Raw genomic sequence first — 15872 nt, forward strand, 5'->3', positions numbered from 1 at the left:
GGAGGATTCCGGCGAGGGACACTCGATTTGGGGGTCGGGAGAAGCGGATGCGCTCGACGGGGGAAGAGTTTTTTTTTTTTGGCGTATTTGGGGGAAGAGGTCAGGAGTCCACCAAACGCGGGCCAGCCCAGTGCAGGATCTAGCGCTGCCAGTTTCGTTTCTCCTTTTCTTTTTCCAAAAAAAAAATTCAAAAAAATTTCAAGAATTGTAAAAGTGTTCACGAAGTTCAAAACTGTTTTAGATTTTAATAATATTTTATATAGTTCAAAAAATGTTCATTAATATATTAAAAATGTTTGCAAGTTCGAAGAACATTTGTGATTTCAAAAGATGTTAGCCACTTTGAAAAATGTTTCAGAATTTCAAAAAATGTCGGAGATTCCAAAAGTGTTTGAAAATTAGATAAATATTCATGAATTACAAAATATTCGTGGATTTGAAGATATTAATGAATTTATAAATTTTTCATGAATTTGATAATCATACACGATTTCACAAAAAATCCTTGTGAATTTGAAAAATGTTCATGATCTCCAAAATTGTTCGTGAAATAATTATTTGTGATTTAACAAAAGGAAAAGAATAAAAAAAATGTTTACTACCATGCCATCCTTCTTGAGCTCGCTTTTGGCAATATAGGCGCTATTGATTACACATAGGTGGACTCAGAATCCACCGAGCTTGTATAGGTGGAACAGGTTGAAGATGTCTTCGAATGGCACATAGAACTAACCCATAGCTGTCCGCCATGGCATACCAGACCAGCCCGGGTGGCCACAACGTCGCCGCCACCGGAACGCAGCAGTACGCCCTGAGGCCGGATGGGTTCGACAGCCAGAACTAGGCATCACTCGGCTTCAACAGCAACTTCGTCTTCTCCGGGTCCGGGTACGACAACCCGACAATGTCCTACATGAGCCAACAGCAGCAGAGGCAGAACAATGCGATGCACGCGTCGAGCGCCAAGTAGGAGCCAAACGAGGAGGACATTTTCTTCCAGATGTCAGAAATGGCAAACGACACGACAAAATGGCCCACAAACTCCGGGCGACTCTACAAACTTGGGGCCTCTTCCTAGTAAGTGGGGGCCGATTGCTAGGCGGGGAGTTCGGTTCAAGGCCCCCCGCTTGCTGCAAAGACAACAACACGGCATGGCGACTGGGCGTGACCATGGCATGTTTGTTTCAGCTTTGGGGCAGTTTTTAGACCCAAGAAAGCTGAAGCTGAAACAAACAACTATTTTAGAACAGCTGTGGAACCACTGCTCAAAACTGTTTCGGGATATTTTCAGTGTAACAGCCCAAAACACGTGTTGGAGTACTTCATCACAGTCAAAGTTGTTTCCCTAGCCCTTCTACCTTTGGCGTTTGGTCGTAATTATGTCCTAAGTGCCACCACAGCCATGACCTATATCTCCGTTCGCACCCCTCTTGAAACATATCATTTTCAGCAGCTCACAGTTGTTCCCACAGCTACGTTGCAAAACAGGTAACCTTCATTGTAGTTGTTTTCTCACCAAACAAACAGATATGTCTACCTTCTTGAGATCTTTATCGTTTTCTTCCTTTTACCAGCGAGAGGTTTGTTTTTTTCTTATTTATATTTATTTCTTTTTTTGTGGGACTTATTTATATTTATTTCGAAATTACTATATATATATATAGATATAGATATAGATATGAAAAAAATTTACTTAGTTTTTTAAAAATCTTCACTGCACATGGTAAAAATGTTCGACAAATGTAAAAAGCTTGCTCTCACGGGTTTTCATACAATTTGTAATGATCCATCTTGTTAAACCTTGTTATTAGTAGATTATTGCCATCATATAACATAATGCATGTCATGCCACGGGTCAAAACCGTGCAAGTTATAGTTTTTGCGTTATGCTGAAATCTGATCATATATGAATTCTTGTTCATGAGTACTCTTCATTTTGGCCTTTTTCCTGTAATTTTGTTGGATTATAGTGTTGTTTTTATATTTTATTGGTTTATAATGCGATTTTTCTATTTTTTAAATTTGAGAACATTATTTGAAAATGCGAACATTGTTTCAAACCATGAATATTTTTTGAAATTCCAATTTTTTTAAAACATGAACATTTTTAGAAAATTTTAAATTCTCTGATTTTTTTTCTTTATTAATAAATATAGTCATTTTTTAATTCAAATTTTCTAAATAAACTCAACATTTTTTATATTTTGTAAACATTTTCTTAAAAGCACAAATAATTTTGGAAAAATTTGAACATTTATTTAAAAAGTATATTTTTTATTAGAATATGAACAATTTTTATAATTTTAAAAAAATGAAAATATGAACATATTATAAAATATTTTTTGAACAATTTCCAAAAACACACTTTTTAAAAAAATGAATATTTTGTTAAAAATTGAAAAAGTCCTCTTTGCTCAAAACTAACCGTGATTATGACAGGGATGGTCCATCCGTCATGCTTGACGTGGCATTGAAGTCGACTCTGTTACGCCGGACTGTTTATTTGATCGTTATTACAGGTGGGGCGCATCAACACTCTTGTCCCTCAAAACATTTTCACTCTGGGACATTTCCTCAAGCAGGTTGTATGCGTGCCACACCACGGGCTGCTTGTCCTCGGCTCCCTGCCGCCGGTGTGTGGGATGTGTAAAGATGGGTTAAGCGTATACCTTAGCAGGGACGCGTTGCGTGTTATTTATAGGCACAAGAGATTACAGGGTTTAGGTAGTTAGGTTGTTGTAGGATTGATCTCCAAGTCATAATCTATACAAAGGATAGAGATCAACCTAAACATATCCTAACTACCTGATTACAACACGCACACGCCCACACATGTATACGGTTTATATGTACACCGTATACATCCTATAATACATACTTTAACACGCCCCCTCAATCACAACTTTATCAAGTTGAGATTGTTCTTGAATTCTTCCAACTTGCGCCATGACAAGGCTTTAGTAAAACCATCTGCAACCTGATCATTAGTAGGAATAAAACAAATGTCCAATAGCTTCTTGGCTACTCTCTCACGAACAAAATGATAGTCTACTTCAATGTGCTTTGTTCTTGCATGGAACACTGGATTTGCTGACAAATAAGTAGCACCAATATTGTCACACCATAATCGTGCAACAGAGGAATGATTTACACCTAGTTCAGCAAGCAGACTTTGAACCCATATCAACTCAGCCGTGGCATTTGCTAGAGCTTTGTATTCAGCCTCAGTGTTGGATCTAGACACAGTGGCTTGTTTTCGTGCGCTCCAAGATATGAGGTTTGGTCCAAAGAAAATAGCAAAACCACCAGTTGACCTTCTATCATCAGGACAACCTGCCCAATCTGCATCTGAAAAGGCACTTACCACATTTGAGCTTGACCTTGTGAATTTTAATCCAGTACTCATAGTACCTTTGAGATATCTCAAAATTCTCTTCACTGCAGTTCAATGCTGAAGAGTAGGGGCATGCAAGAACTGACACACCTTGTTGACAGGAAAACATATGTCAGGCCTTGTAAGTGTCAAGTACTGCAAGGCACCTACCACACTTCTATAGTTTGTGGCTGCTTCGGTTCCCAAGGGCTCCCCTTCTTCCTTGGAAAATTTCTCAGTGGTTGAGAGTGGCATGTTTGAAACTTTACAACTCATCATACCTGACCTTTTTAATATATCAGACACATATTTTTCCTGACTTAAGACTATTCCATCAGTTACCTTTTTCACTTATATTCCCAAGAAGTAGTGCAAATCGCCAAGGTCTTTAAGTGCAAAGTCTCTCTTGAGATCTTCCAACAATGCACTGAACCGCATCTTGTGATGAGTTGGCCACAATAATATCATCAACATATACCAACATAAAGATGATTATTTTTTCCTTCTTATAGAAGAAAAGTGATGTATCAGCCTTTGAAGGTCGAAAGCCAAGCTTTTGAAGTTTATCACTTAACCTAGAATACCATGCTCTAGGTGCTTGTTTCAGACCATATAATGCCTTGTCAAGTTTGCACACATAATGATATTTATCTTTTACCTCATACCCAGGTGGTTGTTTCATGTAGACTTCCTCCTCTAGAATGCCATGAAGGAACGCATTCTGCACATCCAATTGACAAAGACTCCAACCATTTGATACTGCAACAAAAAGAACAAGTCTGATAGTAGCTGCTTTAACAACAGGACTAAACGTATCCTCATAGTCAATACCGTACCGCTGTTTAAAACCCTTTGCTACTAATCTAGCCTTGTATATGTCTATTTCTCCACTGGACTTTCTTTTGACTCTGTAAACCCATTTACAATCAATTATGTTTCTGCCTTTTGCTGGAGGAACCAAGTGCGTCATCCATAGCATTTTTCCAGTTTTTATCCTCAAAAGCCTCAACCAAGTTTCCCGACTCACCTGTGACAGCTAGGCCACCAAAACGAACATTACTGTACCTGACCGTGCCATCCGTCCGAACCTTGGGCTTCAAAACTCCATGCTGTGATCTGGTTCTCAGCGGCACAGAATCTGCAGCAGAGGGCCGCTGCACAGAAGATCCGGTGGGATCCAGCGCGGCAGATGATCCAGCGGGATCTGGCGCTGCAGATGATCCAGCGGCACCTGATCCGAGGCGGATTTCCTCAGAGCCAGAGCCAGTTGCTCATTGGGCCACTTGGCGAGGCCCACCAGACGAGGCGGAGAGGCGCCTCTCCTAGCGCGTGAGTGCGGTTGGCCCACCTGCGCCGCTGGGCCCGCCTTGGCTTGTCGTGATCTCGGTCGCGGGGCCGCGGGGGGACGCGTGGTCGGCCGCTGGTGGCCCGCCTGACCCCGAGGCGGGTGCGCTGCCACTGCCTGGCGCGGCAGGCGAGGGCGGATCCGCACCGGGATCGCCGCTGTCAGCTCGTAGTGCAGCACCTGAATCCTCCTCGTGCTCCGCGCTTGTCCTTTGATGTTGCCTAAAATCATAGTGCACAACCGAATTTCCTCCAAAATTTATAGCAGAATTTTCATGAGAATTACCCAAGTGATCATTAGCTATATGTTCGTCCCCATGATCAAGAGGTAAGGAGGAGGAATTTTCAGAGAGGAGAAGGACTTCGGATCTGATAGGTGTACCGACATTAGGGTTTAACTTGGCAAAGGGAAACACCGTTTCATCGAACACAACGTCCCGAGAAATATAAACACGTCCAACAGTTATGTCTAGACACTTGAAACCTTTGTGAAGGTTACTGTAGTCAAGGAAAACGCATTGCTTGGAGCGGAATTCAAGCTTGCGAGCATTGAAAGGACGAATGTTAGGCCAACATGCGCACCCAAACGTAGAAGAGCATGATAGTTTGGTGTTTCATGAAATAACTTTTCTAGTGGAGTTTCAAGATTGATCACCTTACTTGGTGTGCGATTGATCAAGTACGTGGCAGCGAGGAATGCCTCATCCCAAAATTTGAGGGGCATAGATGCATGAGCTAGCAGTGAGAGGCCAACCTCGACAATGTGACGATGCTTTCTTTCGGCGGAGCCGTTTTGCTGATGAGCATGCGGGCAGGAAACATGATGTGTGATGCCAACTTGGCGAAAAAAGGAATTTAACCTCTCATACTCACCACCCCAGTCGGTTTGCATGGTGATGACCTATGCTTAAGAAGAAATATCCACGTAAATTTACTGAAATCATCAATAAAGCTCACATAATAGTTCTTTTTATTGATAGAATCACGGGCAGGTCCCCATACATCAGAGTAAATAAGCTCTAAAGGAGCATTCGAAAAAATACTAGAATGCGGGTAGGGAAGTTGGTGACTTTTGCCTTGTTGGCATGCATCACACACCCCCTCTTTATTCAACTCATGAACAGAAAAAGGAATTTTGTTCTTGCTAAGAACATGCTGGACGATTTTCAAAGACGGATGACCTAGTCGATCGTGCCACCTTGATGGAGAGATCTTGGTGGCACCAAAAGCATGCCTGCCCGGGCCTAAAGAAGCTGATGATAGGGGGTAGAGGCCGGCTCTACACCTGCCGTGGAGGAGGGTGCTCCTCGTTGCCTTGTCCTTAATGAAGAGGAAACGAGGGTGAGTTTCAAGAAACATATTATTGTCTTGAGATAGACGATGAGCAGAAACAAGATTTTTTGTGGCTTTAGGTGAGTAAAGGACATCTTTTAGATGAAGATTACAAGTGGGAGTACGAACATATGCTTGACCAATATGAGTAATTTTCATACCTGCTCCGTTGGGCATGTTCACTTGATCATGGCCGTTGTATCTCTCCCTCATGGTGAGCTTGTCGAGCTCTCCGGTGATGTGATCTGTAGCGCCTGTGTCAACGTACCAATTGGTGTCGATGCCGTAGGAGGAGTTGGACACGGCGCTCGCACTCTTCTCCTTGGTGAATGCGATGTCGAAGCGCCTGTAGCACTCTATGGCCGTGTGGTTCGGCTTCTTGCAAATCTGGCAGAACACTTCAGGGAGCTCATCTCGTCCCCCGCCTCCTTGGCCACGCCCACCGTGGCCGTTCCCGCGGCCACCGTTGCCTCCGTTGCCACGGTCACCACCGTGACCACGGCCACCTCCGTTCCTACCGCGGCCTCCGCCGCAAGGGAAGCCACCGCGGCCGCCACGGGAGGCAGCGTTCGCGGATGAGTGGGACGATGAGTTGCCACCCTCAAACATGGCGAGGCGGCTCTCGAAGCTGATGAGTTGCGCATAGAGCTCGTTGGGCTTGATGGGGACGGTCCTGGCGCAGATGGAGGAGACGAATGACATGTAGTCGAAATCCAAGCCAGCAAGGATATACGACACCATATCATCGTCTGTGAGCGGCTTGCCGATGGCAGCCATCTCATCACTGAGGGCCTTCATGCGGCCAAGATACTCAACGATGGTGGAGTTTCCCTTCTTGGTGGTGGAAAGGGCCATCCTCGTATTGACGATGGCCGCCTGTGTCTGGGAGATAAAGATCTCCGTGATTGAAGTCCATGCTGCTGACGCCGTGGTGCAAGTTGCGATCTGAACCATCACAGGGGGGTGAGATGGAATTGAAAAGAAAACTCAGAACCTGAGAGTCTCGAGCCCTGTCGATCTCATATGCCGGGTTCGGCATGTCGGTGACCTTGCCGTCTTTGTCCGACAGCTTGGGCGCTGGTTCCTCCCTCTCTGGATCGAGGTAGGAGACCAGCTGAGCGCCACGGATCGTGGCCAGGGCCTGCGCACGCCAGATGTTGAAGTTGGAGTGATGGAGTTTCTCAGCGATGGGGATCAGCACAGATGGAGAGGCTGCGGTGGAGCTTGAGGAAGACATGGCGGCGCGAGGGGTTTTGGCGGCGCAAGAGATGTGCGTAGAGGAGAGGCTCTGAATACCATGTAAAGATGGGTTAAGCGTATACCTTAGCAGGGACGCGTTGCCTGTTATTTATAGGCACAAGAGATTACATGGTTTAGGTAGTTAAGTTGTTGTAGAATTGATCTTCAAGTCATAATCTATACAAAGGATGGAGATCAACCTAAACATATCCTAACTACCGGATTACAACACGCACACGCTCACACATGTATACGGTTTATATGTACACCGTATACATCCTATAATAGATACTTTAACAGGATGTGCGCGGGTCGTCGCCGGCGCCGACAATGGGCTCCGGTGGCCTGACGACATTCGCGCTATGCCGACCAAGTGCACACGTCAGGCACGCACACTAGCACACTGCACACGCCCACCATGGAGGCCTCCACCAGCGGGCGCAACTGGTGGATGTCCTGTTCCTGCAAGGACGCGGCGTGCTAGAGCCGGACGGCACCACCGTCGACGCCTACTTCCTGATGGGTGTGGGCTGCCGAGCACGTCTCCATGGATACCGGCGAGCGCGTCATGCTCCCAGCAGCGACCGACACTGTGAACGTGCACGTGGCCGCCAAGGGCACCATCCTGCCACTGCCGCTGACAACATCACGCGCGCGCCGGACCGCGTTTCACCTCTTGGCCCCGTCTCTTCTCGTTTGTGAACGGTCAACGGGCAGTGAATGGGAGACCGTGTGCCCATGGTGCTTGCCGCCGTTAGTTAGACTACCTGACATGCGCTACATCAGCAACATTTCGGCTGCTCTCAACATGCAGGGCATCATCGAGTTCATCTGCGTGGCAGCGCCCTCTGCAAACCCAAGATTTTCGGCGGCCTGGGTGTGCTAAACCTCCAAAATTTTGCCACCGCCCTTCGACTCCGCTGGCTTTGGTTCAAGTGGGCTGACCCCCCCCCCCCCCCCCCCCCCCAAAAAAAAACTTGGGCTGGAAAGGAGACACCCTGTAGCAATGCTGACAGAGATCTCTTTGCGACATTCACAAGTGTGACGATTGGTGATGGTAAAAAGGCAAAATTCTAGGAATCGTCATGGCTTAATGGCCTCAGACCAAAAGACGTCGCGCCCAAGATCTTTGAGATATCTAAGAGGAAGACGTGTTCGGTCAGCAAAGCGCTGGATAACCACTTCTGGATCAGTCAGATCGACGCTTCTCAGGGCCTCTCTTTGGCCCATATCCAGGAGTTCGCCAACCTTTGGGGAATGCTTCAGGATGTTACTCTCAACCTGGATAGAGAGGACACCATACATTGGAAATTCACCTCCACCAATGAATATTCGGCAGCCACTGCTTACATGGCGCAGTTTGCAGGACAAGTTCTCAGCCCGACCTCTACCACGATATGGAAGACTTGGGCTCCGCCGAAATGCAATTTTTTTTCTTAGTTGATCATCCAAAATCGTGTGTGGACGGCCAATCGGTTGCAACGGAGGGGATGGCCGAATTGCGGCTTCTGCCCCCTTTGCAAGCAGGTTCAGGAGTCAGCTCTTCACATTCTCTTCCAGTGCAGATACAGTGCCCGAGTTTGGAACGAAATCATCGCTTGGCTTGGCATTCATGGCCAATCGACGACGGCTTGGGGTCAGGAGATCTCTGTCCAGGATTGGTGGCTCAAGACAATCAACTCTGGAGGCCACATCAAGAAAGCCATTGCCTCCGTTATGATGCTTGTCTCGTGGGAAATTTGGAAGGAGCGGAATGCGAGAGTCTTCCGCAACACGGCCACCCCAACCACTGTCATTGTCGCGAAGATCAAAGAGGAGGCCCGCCTTTGGTCGTTGGCTGGAGCGAGCCACCTGAGTAATCTTATGTCGCGAGAGTAGTCTCTCCTTTGTTCCTGCCGTTTTACGGCTTATGTCTAAACCTTCTTCTTAATCAATGAAATGGCAAGTCTTTTGCCTTGTTTCAAAAAAAAAGATATCATGAATGCCCAGGTCGTAGCGCCCTCTGGCGAGGATGAGTTCATTTGGAATATCTCGGCATCTGGATTATTCTGGGTAATCGGCGTATGCTGTTCTCTTTTTGAGGGCACAGTGCAATCTCCGTCCTAGTGACTGGTTCGTGTTTACTTGGCTTGACGCTGAGGATAGGTGCTGCCTTGGCCTTTTCATTCTAGCCCTCACGATATTATACCCAGTTTTGACCCTTTTCGGTAATGCAGTTCCTAGGGGAATAAAGATGAAATGATTTCTAATTTTTAGGTCCGTGTGATTTGAAATACGTGCACACAAACCCTGAGAAAAAACGTTCTTGGAAATCTCGGCCCAAAAAAGGACGTTTAGTAATTCTAAAAGGGACTACAGGATGAAAAACAATAGTTTTGGCAGTTAAAGTTTGAGATTCGATGGTGCCGTAGATCCGTTTGGTCATCAGGGGTTACGAGCCACACCCATGGATAGCTAGAATAGTGTGCTAGGCTCAGACTAGAGAAGAAACGGGGAACAAACTGATGAAAAAATTATCATACCGAGGGAATTCACTCAGAACTAACAAGAATGATAACGTGCTCCGACTGGAGCGGTTTAGGAACTGCTGGAAGGCTCTAGGGGAATAAAGATGGAATGACTTCTAATTTTTAGGTCCGTATGATTTGAAATACGTGCACACAAACCCCGAGAAAGCGTTCCTGGAAATCTCGGCCCAAAAAAGGACGTTTAGTAATTTTAAAAGGGACTACATCATGAAAAACTAAAGTTTTGGTAGTTAAAGTTTGAGATTCGATGGTGTTGTAAATCCGTTTGGTCATCAGATGTTACGAGCCACACCCATTGATAGCTAGAATAGTGTGCTAGGCTCAGACTAGAGAAGAAACGGGGAACACACAAACCCCGAGAAAGCGTTACTGGAAATCTCAGCCCCAAAACGGACGTTTAGTAATTCTAAAAGGGACTACATGATGAAAGACAAAAGTTTTGGCAGTTAAAGTTTGAGATTCAATGTTGCGGTAGATCCGTTTGGTCATCACGTGTTACGTACCACACCCATGGATAGCTAGAATAGTGTGCCAGGCTCAGACTAGAGAAGAAACGGGGAACACACAAACCCCTAGAAAGCGTTACTGGAAATCTCGGCCCAAAAAAGGACGTTTAGTAATTCTAAAAGGGACTACATGATGAAAGACAAAAGTTTTGGCAGTTAAAGTTTGAGATTCAATGTTGCGGTAGATCCGTTTGGTCATCAGGTGTTACGTGCCACACTCATGGATAGCTAGAATAGTATGCCAGGCTCAGACTAGAGAAGAAACGGGGAACACACAAACCCCGAGAAAGCGTTACTGCAAATCTCGGCCCAAAAAAGGACGTTTAGTAATTCTAAAAGGGAGTACATGATGAAAGACAAAAGTTTTGGCAGTTAAAGTTTGAGACTCAATGTTGCGGTAGATCCGTTTGGTCATCAGGTGTTACGTGCCAAACCCATGGATAGCTAGAATAGTGTGCCAGGCTCAGACTAGAGAAGAAACGGGGAACACACAAACCCCGAGAAAGCGTTAGTAGATATCTCGGCCCAAAAAAGGACGTTTAGTAATTCTAAAAGGGACTACATGATGAAAAACAAAAGTTTTGGCAGTTAAAGTTTGAGATTCAATGTTGCGGTAGATCCGTTTGGTCATCAGGTGTTACGTGCCACACCCATGGATAGCTAAAATAGTGTGCTAGGCTCAGACTAGAGAAGAAACGGGGAACACACAAACCACGAGAAAGCGTTACTGGAAATCTCTGCCCAAAAAAGCACGTTTAGTAATTGTAAAAGGGACTACATGATGAAAGACAAAAGTTTTGGCAGTTAGAGTTTGAGATTCAATGTTGCGGTAGATCCGTTTGGTCATCAGGTGTTACGTGCCACACCCATGGATAGCTAGAAGAGTGTGCCAGGCTCAGACTAGAGAAGAAACGGGGAACACACAAACCCCGAGAAAGCGTTACTGGAAATCTCGGCCCAAAAAAGGACGTTTAGTAATTCTAAAAGGGACTACATGATGAAAGACAAAAGTTTTGGCACTTAAAGTTTGAGATTCAATGTTGCGGTAGATCCGTGCCACACCCATGGATAGCTAGAATAGTGTGTCAGGCTCAGACTAGAGAAGAGACGGGGAACACACAAACCCCGAGAAAGCGTTACTGGAAATCTCGGCCCAAAAAAGGACGTTTAGTAATTCTAAAAGGGACTACATGATGAAAGACAAAAGTTTTGGCAGTTAAAGTTTGAGATTCTATGTTGCGGTAGATCCGTTTGGTCATCAGGTGTTACGTGCCACACCCATGGATAGCTAGAATAGTGTGCTAGGCTCAGACTAGAGAAGAAACGGGGAACACACAAACCCCGAGAAAAGCGCTACTGGAAATCTCGGCCCAAAAAAGGACGTTTAGTAATTCTAAAAGGGACTACATGATGAAAGACAAAAGTTTTGGCACTTAAAGTTTGAGATTCAATGTTGCGGTAGATCCGTTTGGTCACGAGCTGTTACGTGCCACACCCATGGATAGCTAAAATAGTGTGCTAAGCTCAGACTAGAGAAGAAACGGGGAACACACAAACCCCGAGAAAGCGTTACTGGAAATCTCGGCCCAAAAAAGGACGTTTAGTAATTGTAAAAGGGACTACATGACGAAAGACAAAAGTTTTGGCACTTAAAGTTTGAGATTCAATGTTGCGGTAGATCCGTTTGGTCATCAGGTGTAACGTGCCACACCCATGGATAGCTAGAATAGTGTGCCAGGCTCAGACTAGAGAAGAAACGGGGAACACACAAACCCCGAGAAAGCGTTACTGGAAATCTCGGCCCAAAAAAGGACGTTTAGTAATTCTAAAAGGGACTACATGATGAAAGACAAAAGTTTTGGCAGTTAAAGTTTGAGATTCAATGTTGCGGCAGGTCAGTTTGGTCATCAGGTGTTACGTGCCACACCCATGAATAGCTAGAATAGTGTGCCAGGCTCAGACTAGAGAAGAAACAGGGAACACACAAACCCCGAGAAAGCGTTACTGGAAATCTCGGCCCAAAAAATGACGTTTAGTAATTCTAAAAGGGACTACATGATGAAAGACAAAAGTTTTGGCAGTTAAAGTTTGAGATTCAATGTTGCGGTAGATCCGTTTGGTCATCAGGTGTTACGTGCCACACCCATGGATAGCTAGAATAGTGTGCTAGGCTCAGACTAGAGAAGAAACGGGGAACACACAAACCCCGAGAAAGCGTTACTGGAAATCTCGGCCCAAAAAAGGACGTTTAGTAATTCTAAAAGGGACTACATGATGAAAGACAAAAGTTTTGGCAGTTAAAGTTTGCGATTCAATGTTGCGGTAGATCCGTTTGGTCATCAGGTGTAACGTGCCACACCCATGGATAGCTAGAATAGTGTGCCAGGCTCAGACTAGAGAAGAAACGGGGAACACACAAACCCCGAGAAAGCGTTACTGGAAATCTCGGCCCAAAAAAGGACGTTTAGTAATTCTAAAAGGGACTACATGATGAAAGACAAAAGTTTTGGCAGTTAAAGTTTGAGACTCAGTGTTGCGGTAGATCCGTTTGGTCATCAGTTGTTACGTGCCACACCCATGGATAGCTAGAATAGTGTGCTAGGCTCAGACTAGAGAAGAAACGGGGAACACACAAACCCCGAGAAAGCGTTACTGGAAATCTCGGCCCAAAAAAGGACGTTTAGTAATTCTAAAAGGGACTACATGATGAAAGACAAAAGTTTTGGCAGTTAAAGTTTGAGATTCAATGTTGCGGTAGTTCCGTTTGGTCATCAGGTGTTACGTGCCACACCCATGGATAGCTAGAATAGTGTGCTAGGCTCAGACTAGAGAAGAAACAGGGAACACACAAACCCCGAGAAAGCGTTACTGGAAATCTCGGCCCAAAAAATGACGTTTAGTAATTCTAAAAGGGACTACATGATGAAAGACAAAAGTTTTGGCAGTTAAAGTTTGAGATTCAATGTTGCGGCAGGTCAGTTTGGTCATCAGGTGTTACGTGCCACACCCATGGATAGCTAGAATAGTGTGCTAGGCTCAGACTAGAGAAGAAACGGGGAACACACAAACCCCGAGAAAGCGTTACTGGAAATCTCGGCCCAAAAAAGGACGTTTAGTAATTCTAAAAGGGACTACATGATGAAAGACAAAAGTTTTGGCAGTTAAAGTTTGAGATTCTATGTTGCGGTAGATCCGTTTGGTCATCAGGTGTTACGTGCCACACCCATGGATAGCTAGAATAGTGTGCTAGGCTCAGACTAGAGAAGAAACGGGGAACACACAAACCCCGAGAAAAGCGCTACTGGAAATCTCGGCCCAAAAAAGGACGTTTAGTAATTCTAAAAGGGACTACATGATGAAAGACAAAAGTTTTGGCACTTAAAGTTTGAGATTCAATGTTGCGGTAGATCCGTTTGGTCACGAGCTGTTACGTGCCACACCCATGGATAGCTAAAATAGTGTGCTAAGCTCAGACTAGAGAAGAAACGGGGAACACACAAACCCCGAGAAAGCGTTACTGGAAATCTCGGCCCAAAAAAGGACGTTTAGTAATTGTAAAAGGGACTACATGACGAAAGACAAAAGTTTTGGCACTTAAAGTTTGAGATTCAATGTTGCGGTAGATCCGTTTGGTCATCAGGTGTAACGTGCCACACCCATGGATAGCTAGAATAGTGTGCCAGGCTCAGACTAGAGAAGAAACGGGGAACACACAAACCCCGAGAAAGCGTTACTGGAAATCTCGGCCCAAAAAAGGACGTTTAGTAATTCTAAAAGGGACTACATGATGAAAGACAAAAGTTTTGGCAGTTAAAGTTTGAGATTCAATGTTGCGGCAGGTCAGTTTGGTCATCAGGTGTTACGTGCCACACCCATGAATAGCTAGAATAGTGTGCCAGGCTCAGACTAGAGAAGAAACAGGGAACACACAAACCCCGAAAAAGCGTTACTGGAAATCTCGGCCCAAAAAATGACGTTTAGTAATTCTAAAAGGGACTACATGATGAAAGACAAAAGTTTTGGCAGTTAAAGTTTGAGATTCAATGTTGCGGTAGATCCGTTTGGTCATCAGGTGTTACGTGCCACACCCATGGATAGCTAGAATAGTGTGCTAGGCTCAGACTAGAGAAGAAACGGGGAACACACAAACCCCGAGAAAGCGTTACTGGAAATCTCGGCCCAAAAAAGGACGTTTAGTAATTCTAAAAGGGACTACATGATGAAAGACAAAAGTTTTGGCAGTTAAAGTTTGCGATTCAATGTTGCGGTAGATCCGTTTGGTCATCAGGTGTAACGTGCCACACCCATGGATAGCTAGAATAGTGTGCCAGGCTCAGACTAGAGAAGAAACGGGGAACACACAAACCCCGAGAAAGCGTTACTGGAAATCTCGGCCCAAAAAAGGACGTTTAGTAATTCTAAAAGGGACTACATGATGAAAGACAAAAGTTTTGGCAGTTAAAGTTTGAGACTCAGTGTTGCGGTAGATCCGTTTGGTCATCAGTTGTTACGTGCCACACCCATGGATAGCTAGAATAGTGTGCTAGGCTCAGACTAGAGAAGAAACGGGGAACACACAAACCCCGAGAAAGCGTTACTGGAAATCTCGGCCCAAAAAAGGACGTTTAGTAATTCTAAAAGGGACTACATGATGAAAGACAAAAGTTTTGGCAGTTAAAGTTTGAGATTCAATGTTGCGGTAGTTCCGTTTGGTCATCAGGTGTTACGTGCCACACCCATGGATAGCTAGAATAGTGTGCTAGGCTCAGACTAGAGAAGAAACAGGGAACACACAAACCCCGAGAAAGCGTTACTGGAAATCTCGGCCCAAAAAATGACGTTTAGTAATTCTAAAAGGGACTACATGATGAAAGACAAAAGTTTTGGCAGTTAAAGTTTGAGATTCAATGTTGCGGCAGGTCAGTTTGGTCATCAGGTGTTACGTGCCACACCCATGGATAGCTAGAATAGTGTGCTAGGCTCAGACTAGAGAAGAAACGGGGAACACACAAACCCCGAGAAAGCGTTACTGGAAATCTCGGCCCAAAAAAGGACGTTTAGTAATTCTAAAAGGGACTACATGATGAAAGACAAAAGTTTTGGCAGTTAAAGTTTGCGATTCAATGTTGCGGTAGATCCGTTTGGTCATCAGGTGTAACGTGCCACACCCATGGATAGCTAGAATAGTGTGCCAGGCTCAGACTAGAGAAGAAACGGGGAACACACAAACCCCGAGAAAGCGTTACTGGAAATCTCGGCCCAAAAAAGGACGTTTAGTAATTCTAAAAGGGACTACATGATGAAAGACAAAAGTTTTGGCAGTTAAAGTTTGAGACTCAGTGTTGCGGTAGATCCGTTTGGTCATCAGTTGTTACGTGCCACACCCATGGATAGCTAGAATAGTGTGCTAGGCTCAGACTAGAGAAGAAACGGGGAACACACAAACCCCGAGAAAGCGTTACTGGAAATCTCGGCCCAAAAAAGGACGTTTAGTAATTCTAAAAGGGACTACATGATGAAAGACAAAAGTTTTGGCAGTTAAAGTTTGAG

The 15872-nt window shown here is 45.0% G+C and overlaps 1 pseudogene; it reads right to left on the reverse strand.

Moving 5' to 3' along the window:
* Nucleotides 1-6669: 6669 nt before the first annotated feature.
* LOC125511806 (small nucleolar RNA Z247) lies at nt 6670-6808 on the reverse strand (annotated as a pseudogene).
* Nucleotides 6809-15872: the final 9064 nt, after the last annotated feature.

The sequence above is a fragment of the Triticum urartu genome, chromosome 5A (assembly GCF_056163025.1).
Source record: "Triticum urartu cultivar PI428250 chromosome 5A, HENAU_Tu73, whole genome shotgun sequence".
NCBI classification, from domain to species: Eukaryota; Viridiplantae; Streptophyta; class Magnoliopsida; order Poales; family Poaceae; genus Triticum; species Triticum urartu.